Source organism: Triturus cristatus, chromosome 2_2 (assembly GCF_964204655.1).
Source record: "Triturus cristatus chromosome 2_2, aTriCri1.1, whole genome shotgun sequence".
NCBI lineage: Eukaryota > Metazoa > Chordata > Amphibia > Caudata > Salamandridae > Triturus > Triturus cristatus.
Genome location: NC_140582.1, coordinates 207371856 through 207387450, shown reverse-complemented (window position 1 = coordinate 207387450; position 15595 = coordinate 207371856). Strand labels below are relative to the sequence as shown.

At 44.6% G+C, this 15595-nt stretch overlaps 1 long non-coding RNA gene across 1 annotated transcript; it reads right to left on the bottom strand.

Annotated features, from left to right (window-relative positions):
• Positions 1-349: 349 nt before the first annotated feature.
• Positions 350-6368, bottom strand: LOC146862031 (uncharacterized). Its single transcript, XR_014978081.1, has 4 exons — positions 6172-6368; positions 3798-3874; positions 3396-3461; positions 350-549 (listed from the first exon to the last, which is right to left on the bottom strand). It is a non-coding gene; the product is annotated as an uncharacterized LOC146862031 (long non-coding RNA).
• Between the last annotated feature and the right edge of the window lie 9227 nt (positions 6369-15595).

Genomic DNA, 15595 nt, shown 5'->3' with positions numbered 1-15595 from the left:
ATTCCACAGACAAACCAGGCAGAGTGGGCTTGGCTGACGAATGGCTGGATGACCCAACCACCACCCTTCTACAGAAGGCAGAAACCGCTTTATAACACCAGATATTGCTTCTACTGACAGCACGCCCCCAGGCTCTGCATTTGCTCGAGTGCAAGCTTATGAAAGTATGAATGGTTAAAAAAAGTAAGTGTCTTGGCTTGATGAACATGAATACTGTACCAGATGAAGATAACATTGAAAGTTAACAGAAATTAAAAGAATTTTAAAAAAAGTTCACCATGGCTGGTTACTTATGTTTAACTATTTAAGATGTTTTCTACTCCAATGGTCAAAAAATGTTATGCAATGATTGATTCATGATTAAACACATTTATTAGTTACAACCAGACTAAATCACAAATCCATTTTTTTTAATTCACTTTACAATGTCAAATGACAGTTTCACAAATCATGGATTTCTTTAAAGGACCAGAATTCCTTTCAGTAAAACATCTTGCATAGCCCAGGGTTTGCAGCTTACTCATGGCTCGTAGTAATCAATTCAAATACCTATAGAACAAATATACATAGTTTAATAGAAAGAAACAGCTGATTTTAAACACTAGTCAGCGAAAAAAGTATATAAATGAAACCGATGTTACACTAGTTTCATTAGTAAGGTTTATTAGATTTCAATTGAAATCATGAAAAGCATTACAGCTTAGAAATATTTAACACAAATACATCAAATACGACTATATAAAACATACCACAATGAAAAGATAGACGGTAACAGTAAAAACATACAGGGATCAATAAAAACATGCCATATACAAAAACATGCAGAAGTTAAAACTTTCTCGCAAAGATCACGGTCACAAATATTTTTGACAGTAACATTGTACGGTTTGAAACAACAAATGTGCTGGGCGACAGTTTGAAATTAAAAGACTTTAGAAGTGGAATAGTATTTACTCTATACAGTTTGCAAAGAAAATCTATGTGCATAGTGCTGTTTTGACACTGTCACAGCGACAGTTATCTAATTTGAGACCAATCATCCATTACAGAGAAGCTGGTTAAACGTTGAAAGATCTTGTCTGAAAGTGTAACTACAAACCTCTGCCTGGGGTTCGGAATAAACGCAAGGTTGCATATTGTATGTAATCAGCAATTATGTGTTTTTTTTAGGACTGCAGGTTTTAACAGCTCTGTATTTACCCAGAGTTCAAGGAACTCAGTAACCCTAGCCTTGCTAACTGAATGCAATCCCCCTTATGAAGTAGATTACAGATATCTCCACCACTAAATCAGTCAGGGTTTTGCACAATTGGCTGCAGCGAACGCAATTAAATGCAGAGGAAAGATCTACAAAGGCATGGTAAATATTCTTACTCTTAGAATATTTCCTGATTAAGCAACTTCGATTCAGTCCCTGTTCTACAGTCCCCACTTCAGGGCAGAAACCATACTGTAGATCTGAAAGATTGTATGAATCTGCCCAATCCTGGAGCCAGTTCAAGATAATCCAGTCCACTATCTTCACTAATGAGTCAAGTAGAGATACCAGTTGGTAGCGCGCAGGATTGTTCTAAAATGGCTCTAGCCTAGGGCCCTCATCTATTCCTATATGAGATTTGACTACTAGCCAAAACGATGCATTATCCTCGATCAGACTCCCTTCAAGCAAATTACCCATGCTTCATTTCTTAAAGCTATTTTCCTCCGTTTCACTGCTTTTATAGTCCACTCTACAAGACTCAGTTTTGCACATAATGGAATTCTGTAGCGCATCCTTCAATCCCTTGCGCGCTTTCGTACAGTCAAACTCCCACTCAGAGAAGAGCACCCTCTAAGCAGGAAAACCAGCTTTAACCCCCCCTACAAATCTTTAAAAATTCAATACGAGTTTATGGATCAACCATATAATCTAGGCATGCCAAAAAGGCATCCCTATGGGCACATTAACTGCTTCAGGAAACCTGGTCCATCGTAACGTACAACCATTACAAGAGGTTAATTTAATATGGTTGGCAGTGAACCAGAAAGGTTTTGGTAAATGGACAGAAAAGGTCACGAGTAAGTTGAATGCTTGGAGGGTAATGGTCACTTAACATTTCATGGGTAACAAACGTATGAGCTTATTTGCAAAACTGCTAGAAAGTAGCACAAAATCAACACTATGTTGTCTCTACCATTAAAAGTGGGCTTGAATGAATCACAGGGAGCAGAAACGTAGCATATACCAAATCATTTATAAAGTAAATCATTCGATAGTCCACCATAATCGCTATATACAAAATGTGTTTTTGCAGAGTCCTTGTCCATTAATCCACATACCCCTTTTAGAGGACAAGGCATAAATGTAGGTTTAAAACACCCAAACAAAATAAACCGGTCCTTTGAATTGTTTTTACATAAGGACTCTAGATAATAGTCTAGATGTCGAAGCACTAGTTGTCAGTTGATGGGATTAATTTTTTAATTAACACCACAACTAGTATCCTAGTATTACAGAGGTTAATCTGGAAGATTGGGTGCTACCATTCAAATCTTTCTAAATGGCACGATGGATAAGTAGGTGAAGATTCTTCCCTTTGGAATACCATGCCTAGATGGCGTGGCAGGGACATGCCAAGTTCTATACCCATTATACACGGGGTCCAGCAACCATATATCCTGTAAACAATTTACTGAACCTAGCAATGAAATCCAACCACTCTGTTTACTTTATTAAGCAAGCCCACCATATTACAAACCACAACCCCTAATGAATTGGGGACAGGTTTATCAGGGGAATTCTTTCCAGGTTCCATTAACGAGACTGTAGATTTATTTGTTGGCCCCAAGTCATTGTGATTCCAACTAGTCAAAATCGTACCTTTACTCAAACCCTGTACCTGGAGTGCAGTTTCACAGAGCCAGGTCAATGCTTCGTAAATAGACAATGCATATAAATTAGCATCACCATTTGGTTACATAATCGGAAACCTAATGACAATCGTCCTCAGAGCAGATTGTCTGCCTGTTACAGGACCTTTCAAAGAAGCAATCTAGTTATTAAAAGCAGGTTGTTCACTTACAATGGTGGAGTCAAACCAAGGAATGCAGCTGGCTAATAAGCTGTACCTTTTGTAATCAGATTACAGAAACTATACCACAAGCAAAAAGTCGAGCTATGGTCTTTCACCAGACGCATTAAAATGCAATGTTTGTGAGGCGATTGGAATATGCCACTGTTCTGACTGCTAGATCAATACACTCATGAGGATTCTCACTTGGAGCCAAACATTTGTGTTATGTCCCACTTCAAAGTCCACTCGCTCCATGTGTGATTAGGGCAACCATTAACTGCAGCTTTAACAAAGCTTTCTAGTGGAAATCATTCATGTGAAATTTTAAAATTGCATACCTACCCATCGTAGAACTTTAGACTTGCAATTCACAGCCCCGTAAGTCAGTTGGTAAACGCATCGGTTATCCTAAAATAAAAAAACATTAGTCAACTACAGACAACCTTTAATAACCTTTATACAATGATTTATAACCCCCATGTCCTCATTCTTAAAAATGCTAATCACTGAAAATCATGATGTGAACAGCAGAAAGGGTATAATCCTTGGACATGTGGTAAATAAGGAGTGCACAAACATGGAGAGAGAATAAAGTTCAGAACAAAGCGAACTGCACTTCGCCAGAGCAGCTTTAAAAATGATTGGAGATGAATGCCGGTCAAAATAGGTGGGTAATTACTAATTAGGCTCTCTTTGCAGAAAAACAGGCTAGTTTAAAGAGGCCGTGGAAAACATTCAACTTACTTGACATGACGCTTTACTGCCTCGACATCAATAGAAGCCACCACCTCAGCAGCATTCTTGAAGCGGTCTTCAGGGGACTGTAAGAGAAATCAGTTATAACTTTGCTTGAAAATCAAATAAAACCGCAATGCATACCAAGTCAAACCAGTAGCTGAAGCAGGTTTGATAACGGAGGGTGGTGAACGATTGCAAAGGGAAACAATGTTATTACTCTGAATTTAAGATACATAACAGGTGCGTGTTTAACACTGCCTTTGAGTTCTGGTGGTTTGTAAATGTCACCAGAACCCCGAGAAGAACATATCAGATAATGTTACACGTTATCCCTTAAATATTACAGGTTTACTTTGGGGGTATTTTACTTCAAAGAAATTCCCACAATGCAGCCAACAGTTTGAACACAAATTGGAATTATAATGTTTAGGTTGCCTTTCAGGAACACGTGACAACATGCACGAATAGTGATGAATTTTACTTTTTAAATGCAAAAACTTAATTTACAGTATTAGTCACCAGATGCCCCATCTCTAGACTGCGGTCGCCGTTTTAGTATGTTTAATGTTTTCATTTCAAACGCAACATTAAAGTAATTGGCCAGATACTACTCTGCTCCAAGCAAGGGGTACCCGTTTAAGAATGGGGGTGGGGCGTAGATAAGACCATGGCTTCCTGTTTAGCTTCGCCACTGTGACCATTCACCAACCGACTCTTGAACCTCTGCGGAACATTTGCATCATCACGCCTGCTAGGAGGTATTATATTTGCAACATCTTCATTCGTCCTCATCGAGTTGTAGAGTAATCACAGTGGTTCATAATGTGAACAGCAGTGACAACTATCTTTAATCATCGGACGTAAGGAACGAAGTTGCATAAACCCCATCAAGTGTAAATACACATTAACGTTTGCCTACATTGCCCATTGACAAACCCAACCCGTTATAAATCGGCGGCGGCGGGCTAATAAATGAAACTAGCAGCTCTTTCATATTTTTTGTTACTTAATAGGCTCCGGTACACCTGCTGGATCACCTATAGCTACACATGTGAAGACTTACAACGTGAAGACACATTGTGCAGGCTTATCAATACTACCTCAAAAGGGGACCCACACGATTAAATTTAAAATGGACTGCCACTGCACTACTTAAGACGTGACATCAAGGGTATATCTGTTTAGTTTGAGACAAAAACTTCCAAAACAATTTAAAAAAAAATAACACAAAATAAAGACTTCGCAAAAATGTTTTGGGCGCGCATGCAAGATCTGCCAAAATGCAACTAAAACGTAAAGCCTCATTAAACACAAACCGTCCGCAGGGAATACCACTTTTAACTTTCTAGAGGGGTAAGAACATTATTTAAATGCGATTTTATATAGCGCGAACATTACCCGAAGGTGTCAGCGCTTTACATAAGAACCAGTTGCATTACATAAGGACTTTGGATTACATGAGTTACATAAAAAGGTACAAACAGCAAAAGTTGCATATTAACAAGTTGCAAGTTCACTCAAGGAAGATAAAAGAAAGAAAAATGCTACATTCACATAGGAGTAGTAGTAAGTACAAAGGTGTACTACAAACGCTTGTGGTTAGAAATATATGTATACAAGTTGTATATTCACTTAAGGTTACATTTTAAAAAGTGCTTATATATTGCATATTTACAGAGCATGAAATGTTGCTATCATGGGTGTGGAGGAATCCTCGAGGTGGGGGATGTCCGTACGGGTAAAAGAAGGCAGGATGGAAGTGTGGGGTGGGGGGGGGGGGGGGGGGGGTGGAAGCAGCAAGCTGGATCCCCAGGCTGAGCTGGAGGTCATGCTAAAACCCAGGGCCAGTCCATCACCCCAAGGCAGAAACAAAGGCAAGGTCTTGTTGAAAAAGGAGAAAAAGCATCCCGTTAAGAGAAGAAACAGGAGCAACAAAAAAAAAGACCGGAAACAAGCGGAGAGTTGAAAGTCATATCCATGTCATCAAGATGGAGGGCTCGGGTCATCTTCACATCGCCCCTCGGAACAAAATGGCGGAGATCCAGACCATCGAACCCCGAGACACCACGGGGAGTGGGGGAGTGTGGGGGGGGGGGGGGGGGAGAGTGTAAACTAGAGCGGACAACCAGGAACTCACCGTTCTCTCCAATTACAACTAGGCGGTCCGGTCATGCCGCCCCGCATCATTCCCACTTTCTCGACTATAACTAAAGTTAACTAAGGAGGATAATTTCAAACTTTTCTAAATCGCCCATCCTTTAACAGAAAAGTTGGTAGGGGGGGGGGGTGGGTAAGCAATGAGTAACCAATGCGAGAGGTGAATTAGTAGTTCGGTTGTATTCAAGCCACGCGGACGAGTTACACATCCCCATTTCCTCACCTGCCGGTAGGCCCCTTCTGTTCATCTGTCGCGGCTGGAACTCAAGGCGGCAGCGAGAGACTACACACGCGGACACTCCACACGGAAACATCGAAAACAAGAACCAGGCCCGCCACACAAGGCGGCCCAGAGCACGCGATAGCCATGAGCCGGGGAACTAGAGACCGAACCTCATCTACTGACACCAAACGAAAGACTCAATCATCTCTTCGACGCGGCTTATATCGAAGCACGCACATGCGTGCGCGCACTCAATTAAAATTATCCCGCGCACGTTGGCGTATAGTGGCCATGCTTGAATCAGGCAACGCGTCACAAGAGCGAGTTTTGTTTTGTATTTGTACTTCGGAAACTCGGTCCCTCCTTTCGAGTGGGACAGTAATTAGTGGGTAACAACCATTGGTACAGCAGCACCGGACAGACAATCTTGAGTCAATCAATCAATAAAAGCTTTATTCGGAAGCAAGGCACATCCATAAAAGCAAGGTACAAATACAACAAATACAGCAAGTTAATAAAATTCATGTAATGACATTGCGTATAAAAATCTAACGAGCCAGTCCCTTTCGGAATAAAAATAATTGATCACAGAGAAAGCTGAGCAGGTCAGAAGTCAGTAGGAACTTGATTATCAGCAAAAATTGTAGATAAAATATGAAAGGTAGTTATGAAAGATTTATTTGTGTGTTTTATAAGATTTGTTGACATATAACTAGCAGTAGGAACGACTGGATGTTTAGTGCTTAAAGATTTGATCTGTGCCTTATACAAAGTTTTAAGAACATAGCAATATTAAAACAAATTGCAGGAGACTCCAGCATTTGAAGGGCCAATAATGCTGGACGGCATTCACGTATTGACAATTGATTCAAAACAGGTTTCAGCCACCGTTTTCTAGGTTCAGTAAAATATTTACAAAAAAAAGTAACGTGCAAAAGGGACTGTAGAGAAAGGTCATCACAGGGACACGTGGGAAGAACCCTTGACCAGTCATTTGGGTTGGGAAAGGTAATTAGTCGGTGGAAATTGTTAAATCTGAATTTGGTGAGTAGGAAAACATCGTGAATTGGAAAACAAGAGGACAAATAAGGCTCAATTTTAAAAGAAGTTTGGATTAATTTGGAATGCTGGACAGAAGGTTTATTTGCTTCTGTTGTTAACCGGAGATTGTCAAGATGTTTTAGACATTCCGCCTTGAGTGATTTGCGGGAAAGTCTTAGCATGTCATGTGGTGCTGAATAGAAATTAGGGTAACCCAAGTCATTGAGGAAGTTGCGGACGTAATTTAGCCAGGGAATTTTTTCAGAATAGTCCAACTGTTGACAATCAGTAATGATTTCTTTGGTTAAGGACGTCTTGTCTGAGGTCCAGATGCGGTGCCACAGGAGAATTGGTTGTAGTCGGATGAGGTCGGTGATGAATGGCATTCCAAGTTCTTGGTGGCAGGCGTAGGTAGGTGAGGAATGAGGGAGTGATAGTAAATATCTTATAAAGGAGTTTTCTGTTTTTTGGATAGAATCTACTCGGGCATGACCCCAGAAACCCGCACCATAGATAGCAGTTGTAATACATTTTGGGCGGTAAATTTCCAGGATTTCTTTCGGGGATCTCTTTCCGAGTCTCTGGGTAAAGGACACTAGAGCCACTGTGGCCTTTAAAAACTGATGGTTTCTCGACTCAATTGCCCTTTTCCAGGTCTCCCTGTTGTCTATTACCACTCCTAAATAGGGATAAGTTGTTGTGTTTTCTATCTTGGTGGTGGTGATAAAGATGCCTGGGCCCTTTAGTGATGTTTTGCCAGAGGACATGATGAAAGTTTTGTGTGGATTGATTTTTAGGTCAAGAGTGGACATGAAGTTGTAATAACGGGTCAGGGAGCGTTGGAGTTCTAGTGGTGTGCGGGCGAGAATTACCGCGTCATCGGCATATAATAATGCGGGGATTGGGCGGTTTTTGATCAGGGGTAGGTCCTGGCTCCCTTCCAGCATGGCTGCCTCCAAGCCGTTTGTATAGATGGTGAAAAGGAAGGGGGCCAGGACGCAGCCCTGTCTTACTCCCCGTTCTACCTTGAAAGATGAAGAGAGTTGGCCTCCTGTACCGAACCTCACTCTGGCAGTGGCGCCAGAGTAGAGTTCACGGATGTAATTGACTATGGTCTTATCCACCCCTATGTCCAACATAATTGACCATAGTTTTGCGTGTGAAACGCAGTCGAACGCTGCGGAAAGGTCGACATAGGCCATATGGAAATTGCCTCCCTTTGCGTTCACATACTTTCCTCTTAGCAATACTAAGTTCAGGACCTGGTCGATTGTTCCCAAACCCTCTCTGAAGCCGTATTGTAGATCGGAGATGATACTATTGTGGTCTGTCCAGCATTGTAGGCGGTCAAGTAGAACACGACTCACCACTTTACCGAGGGAATCAAGCAACGAGATAGGACGGTAACAAGTCGGGCTGTTGCGGTCCCCCTTTTTAAATATTGGAACCAGTATGGACTCGGACCATGAGTCCATTGGACCTGTCTCGCTGGATGCATTCAGTACTCTAGATAAAAGGGGAACCCACAGATCAGTGTTGGACTTATATAAGTCTACGGGAACCCCATCCGGCCCTGGAGCCTTTCCCCCCTTGCTGGCTTTCAGGGCTAAAGTGATGTCATCCAGGGTGAATTCAAGGGGGGTGGGGTGCGACTCATAAGTAGAGGCTGGGATATCCTGCGCGGAGAAATTTGGAGATGATGGAAAGGGGTGAGTTAAGCTGAATATATGGGAAAAGTGATTGATCCATTCTTGCTCCGGTATGGCCACCTCTAGGGAGTTGCGATTTTTTGGGCCTGAAAGGAAGGATGAGTTAATTACCTCCCAAAAAGCTGAAGAATCCTTCACTTTAGAGCTTTTGTGAAGGGCAGACCAAAGTTCTTCTTTCAATTCTGTTTTACGTTTCTTTAAGGACTCGCGGTAGAATTTTCTGGCTTGGGCGACCTCGGATTTGATTCTTGGGACTTTCTTTAACGCCAGTTTGAGTGCTTTGTGAGCCTTAGAACAGGTGGAATTGAACCAGCTAAATATGGAGTTCTTTTTAGGTTTGGGGGGAATGGTTAGGGCCTTATTGATCTCTATTACAATGATCTTGAAATTTGTTAATACCTCAAGGGGAGAGGAGGAGTCCGCCAGGCAAGATGTAAAGGCTGCTCTGTTCCCTGTGATGAGCTCTTTCAGAATTGTTTCAGGGTTGATACAGGACCATTTTAGGGCGTAGCCATTTGTTCGGTTCATTGTGAGGTTGTTCTGATGTAGTGAGTTTATTGCATGAGTGGAAGAACCAGGTAGGTTCAGAGTGATGGAGATAGGGAAGTGATCGCTGTAAATGCAATCATGAGTGGTAAAATTTGTAATCAAGTTGACTGCACTGAAAGACAGAAGTATGAAATCTATGCAAGTCATAGCGCCTCTACCGTGATATGTTGGGGTCAGCTTAATGGGTGGAGTTGATAGTTCATTCGAGAAAGTAATTTGCAAAGAGGACATAATTTGATTCATCAATGAGCCTTTGGTGGAGTGGGAAAAATGAGTAGCAGGGGATTCGTTGGAATCCATAAAACCACAGGTGATCTTGTTTTTGTCGCATAGTGGTAAATTGAAATCTCCCCCCCAAATCAAGAAGGGATTGTTAACTTGGGGCTGTTGAAGGTATTCCATGAGAAAAGATCGAATTTCTTGCAGCAAACCTGTCAATTTTCGGTCTTGCAGGTTATTATAAAAGTTAACAATCAGAACGTGGGTGTGTTTATTTATTATGATGGATATAATCTGGTAGTTGGATTCAGATTTTAGTACATTGGTGAATTGACCTGGAATGAGATTAGAGATGTAGATCACTAAGCCTCCCTTTGCCCGCCCTGAGGGCGAGGGAAGCGCAGGGGAAAAAAAGGTTTTATAACCATTTAAGTGAGTAGAAAAAAGAGCCCAGGTTTCCTGCATGCAGATAATGTCGTGGCGCCTAACGAAATCTAGCCAGCCCTCGTTATGAATTTTAGAGAGAAGGCCTGCAATGTTCCAAAAAATTAGGCTAAGTGGATGACAAGAAAAAAGTTTTGCGGGAATATTTAATGAGGTGGGTTGTGGAGTTATTTGAGTTGCAAGAGGGACCTCGGGGGTTGGGATTAGATTGGGGTCTATGTAAGAAGTACTTTGTAGGTTAACTTGAATGTCTGTAAAAGTTAAGAGAGCAGAAAGGGGTGGTTGGGGGAAAGTGGGAAGTATTAAAAAGTGAGAAGGAAATAGAGATGATGAGTTACTCGTTGGGGGGAGTACTGCATCTGAATAAGAGTTTGGTTGAGGGGGTTTTTTGCTGGGGGGTTGGACAGATTTAAGAGTGTGAGGGGACTTTGTAGCCAGGAGTAGTCAATCAACTTCCTCAATTTGCGATAGAGAATTAAATCTGTTTTCCGTTAATTTTGAGCCATTCAGAGGATTAGGTAGATAAATGGATGGGCGGTAGAAGAAACCAAGAGGAAGGGAAGAGATTGGAATCTTGAGTCAAAGTGGCTCGGGTCATCTTCACATCGCCCCTCGGAACAAAATGGCGGAGATCCAGACCATCGAACCCCGAGATACCAGGGGGAGGGGGGGGGGAAGAGTGTAAACGAGAGCGGACAACCAGGAACTCGCCGTTCTCTCCCATTACAACTAGGCGGTCCGGTCATGCCGCCCCGCATCATTCCCACTTTCTCGACTATAACTAAAGTTAACTAAGGAGGATAATTTCAAACTTTTCTAAATCGCCCATCCTTTAACAGAAAAGTTGGTACGGGGGGTGGATAAGCAATGAGTAACCAATGCGAGAGGTGAATTAGTAGTTCGGTTGTATTCAAGCCACGCGGACGAGTTACACATCCCCCATTTCCTCACCTGCCCGTAGGCCCCTTCTGTTCATCTGTCGCTGCTGGAACTCAAGGCGGCAGCGAGAGACTACACACGCGGACACTCCACACGGAAACATCGAAATCAAGAACCAGGCCCGCCACACAAGGCGACCCAGAGCACGCGATAGCCATGAGCCGGGGAACTAGTGACCGAACCTCATCTACTGACACCATTCGAAAGACTCAATCATCTCTTCGACGCGGCTTATATCGAAGCACGCACATGCGTGCGCGCACTCAATTAAAATTATCCCCCGCACGTTGGCGTATAGTGGCCATGCTTGAATCAGGCAACGCATCACAAGAGCGAGTTTTGTTTTGTATTTGTACTTCGGAAACTCGGTCCCTCCTTTCGAGTGGGACAGTAATTAGTGGGTAACAACCATTGGTACAGCAGCACCGGACAGACAATCTTGAGTCAAAGTGGCCCATTGAACTCGTTAAGCATACATGCCAACATTTCAGAAGAGCAAAGTGGGAGATTAAAATTATTATTATTTTTTTTAAATCGGGAGAATGGGGCCTTGAATCGGGTTACTGTCATGTATGGGCTTTGTGCTGACAGAAGTGTGTTGCTGTAGGATCCGACATTTGAAACGCAAAATGCTCGTTTTTTCCCCTTACCTTTCAGAAGCATTGAGCGCAATGTTAGGCAGAGAGAGGTTGATGCAAGTGTTGTGCACTGGCCTGGCAGGTTGCTGACAGTGCATACAACCCCCCCCCCCCCACCCCCCCTCCTGTGTGGCAGCCCGGGCTGAAACAGCTTCCAGGCACACACACAGCCGCCCCAAGTACTTCACAGGTCTTTAAAATTCCATTTGCTTGTTCATGAGGCTTTGTTTTGCTTTTTCACCCCTTCTAGAGCCCCTGCATCACACTCTGATTATTTCTGGAAGAATTAGCACTCTACACAATACAAGCCCTTTCAGCTGAAACCCCCGAGGAATCGGGTTTTGCTTTCGGGAGGCGGGAGACTAGCCTTGAAATCGGTAGTCTCCCGCCTGAATCAGGAGGGTTGGCATGTCTGCTTTAAGGGCAGATCTTCCGGCTTTTAATTGGAATTAGGGGACAAAGGTTCCGGCCCGGAGTTACTTCAACATATTGTGGCTCTAGGCTAATCACTTAATCTATCCCGTGCCTCCCAAGAAAGAAAACAAGCATTCACAATGCAACAGGTCTTGCATTTGTGAGAGTTAGCGCAATTGGCGTTGTAAATATTGTTTTTTACCCCAGTGTTTTGGTATGGAGTGGATGTATGTGGTGTGGAGTAGAATTATGTGGGTTGGATTGGAATTCTTAGCTATGGAGTTGTGTGAGACGGAATTTAGTGTTTTTTTTAATTTTTGTTTTTATTTTATTTTTTTTAAATCTGTTTATTATTTTAAAATACAGTACATCTCGCCGTCATCTGTGAGCAGCGTACAACCAAACAAAACATTGTAACAACATTACAGTTCCGGGCAAAATCACAGAGTGTTTTTTTTTATTTAATGCGATTTTATATAACGCAAAATTTATCCAAAGGTGTCAGAGCGCTTTACAAAAGGACCAGTTACATTTAATAAGGACTTCGGAGTACATGAGTCACATAAAAGATACAAACAAAAAAACTCTAAATTCACAAAAGAATGGTAGTAAGTCCATACATCTAAAACAGATACTAGTGGTTAGAATTGCTTATATACAAGTTGAAAATTCACTCAAGGAAAAGATACAAACAGAAAAACTCAAAATTTACATTAGAATGGTAGTAAGTACATTCATCTACTACAGATACTAGTGGTTAGAGTTACATATATACAAGTTGCAAATCACTCAAGATTACATTTTAAAAAAAGCGATTAGGGTTAGACAATTATATATTACATATTTACAGAGCATGACATTCTTTCCGTCATTCAGCCAGGAGTTCAGGTAGTGTTGCAATTAGGGGCGGTGGTCTTGGGTCCATAGGGATCCCCGAGTTGGAGGTGGAGATGGCCTTAGAGGTAGAAGGCAGGGTGGTGGTAGTCAGAAGCAGCATGCTGGATCCCTGGGCTGATGTTGGTGTCGTGGCTGGGGCCCCGGTCCTTGCACCGCGTACCTTCTGTCTCGGGGAAGGTCCTCGACCCCGGGATCCTCCGATGGCACCGCACTTCTCGCTGTGGGCCCAGGCGTGCAGATTTGTAGTGTGGAATTATGTAGCATGGTGTGCAGTGGAAATATGTGGATAGTATATATGCGATATTCAGTGTACTGGAATTATGTGGAGTAGGATTGTGTGACAGAGTGTAATTATGCAGAATGGTATTTTGTGTTGTGGAGTGGTATGTTGTGGAGTTTACTTATGTGGTGTGCTGTTGAATTTTGTCGCATGATATGGAATTTTGTGGTGTGGATTGGATGGATGAGGTGTGTTGTGTTGTGTAATTGTTGAGTTTAATTAGTATAGTGAAAAATGCAAGTAATTTTAAGTGGTAGATAGGTTTGTCAATTCTTTGGATTCGGAATGATAGCAGAAGGATAGAAGAGGAAAAAAGGTTTGTATTTATATAAAGCGCTTGTTACCCCTGATGGGGTGTTGAAGCGCTTTTTAGGTTTCGCCTGGCTATCGCGTAAGCGATCGCACAGCAAGACTTATGTAGGGGCTTCAGAAAATGCTCCCAATGGCTTCCCAGGCGGATCGGGTGGTGGTTACGCGCACAACCACGCGCATTCCATTTGCCACCAGCTACTTCCTGCGCGTGCGCCGCCTCACGCATTCAGAGAGATTTAGTAAGGGGCACAAGACCTTAGGAATGCGGTTTATGGCCAGTGCATGTGAGGCATTCAAGCGCGAAGCTGGCATCTGGCATCGGACTTGAAAGCAGGCGACTGCTTTCGCCATCACGCGCTCGGCCTCACTTCCTGCATCCCCTCTTACAACAATTAACTTTCGTTATAACTCACACCCCATATGCTCGTTCCCTCCCACCCTTCCTTTGATGTCCGCTTATCTTGATGTTTACAAACCACGCCACAAACTGCTGCACGCCTCACACTGCTGCACACTGCACACTGCTACACGCCACACACTGCTGCACGCCACACACTGCTGCACGCCTCACACTGCTGCATGCCTCACGCTGCTGCACGTCTTACACTGCTGCACGCCACACACTGCTGCACGCCGCACACTGCTGCACGCCTCACACTGCTGCACGCCTCACACTGCTGCACGCCGCACACTGCTGCACGCCTCACACTGCTGCATGCCTCACACTGCTGCACGCCGCACACTGCTGCACGTCTCACACTGCTACACGAAACACTGCTGCACGCCTCACACTGCTGCACGCCACACACTGCTGCACACCACACACTGCTGCACGCCTCACACTGCTGCACGCCTCACACTGCTGCACGCCTCACACTGCTGCACGCCGCACACTGCTGCACGCCGCACACTGCTACACGCCACACACTGCTACACGCCACACACTGCTGCATGCCACACACTGCTGCATGCCGCTGCACGCCACACACTGCTGCACGCCACACACTGCTGCACGCAGCACACAGCTGCACGCCGCACACAGCTGCACGCCGAACACTGCTGCACGCCGCACACTGCTACAAGCCACACACTGCTGCATGCCACACACTGCTGCATGCCGCTGCACGCCACACACTGCTGCACGCCACACACTGATGCACGCAGCACACTGCTGCACGCCGCACACTGCTGCACGCCTCACACTGCTGCATGCCGCACACTGCTGCATGCCGCACACTGCTGAACGTCTCACACTGCTACACGAAACACTGCTGCACGCCTCACACTGCTGCATGCCTCACACTGCTGCACACCGCACACTGCTGCACGCCGCACACTGCTGCACGCCTCACACTGCTACACGAAACACTGCTGCACGCCTCACACTGCTGCACGCCTCACACTGCTGCACGCCGCACACTGCTGCATGCCTCACACTGCTGCACGCCTCACACTGCTGCATGCCTCACACTGCTGCACGCCGCACACTGCTGCACGTCTCACACTGCTACACGAAACACTGCTGCACGCCTCACACTGCTGCACGCCACACACTGCTGCACACCACACACTGCTGCACGCCTCACACTGCTGCACGCCTCACACTGCTGCACGCCTCACACTGATGCACGCCGCACACTGCTGCACGCCGCACACTGCTGCACGCCGCACACTGCTACACGCCACACACTGCTGCATGCCACACACTGCTGCATGCCGCTGCACGCCACACACTGCTGCACGCCACACACTGCTGCACGCAGCACACTGCTGCACGCAGCACACAGCTGCACGCTGCACACAGCTGCACGCCGAACACTGCTGCACGCCGCACACTGCTACAAGCCATACACTGCTGCATGCCGCTGCACGCCACACACTGCTGCACGCCACACACTGATGCACGCAGCACACTGCTGCACGCCGCACACTGCTGCACGCCTCACACTGCTGCATGCCGCACACTGCTGCATGCCGCACAC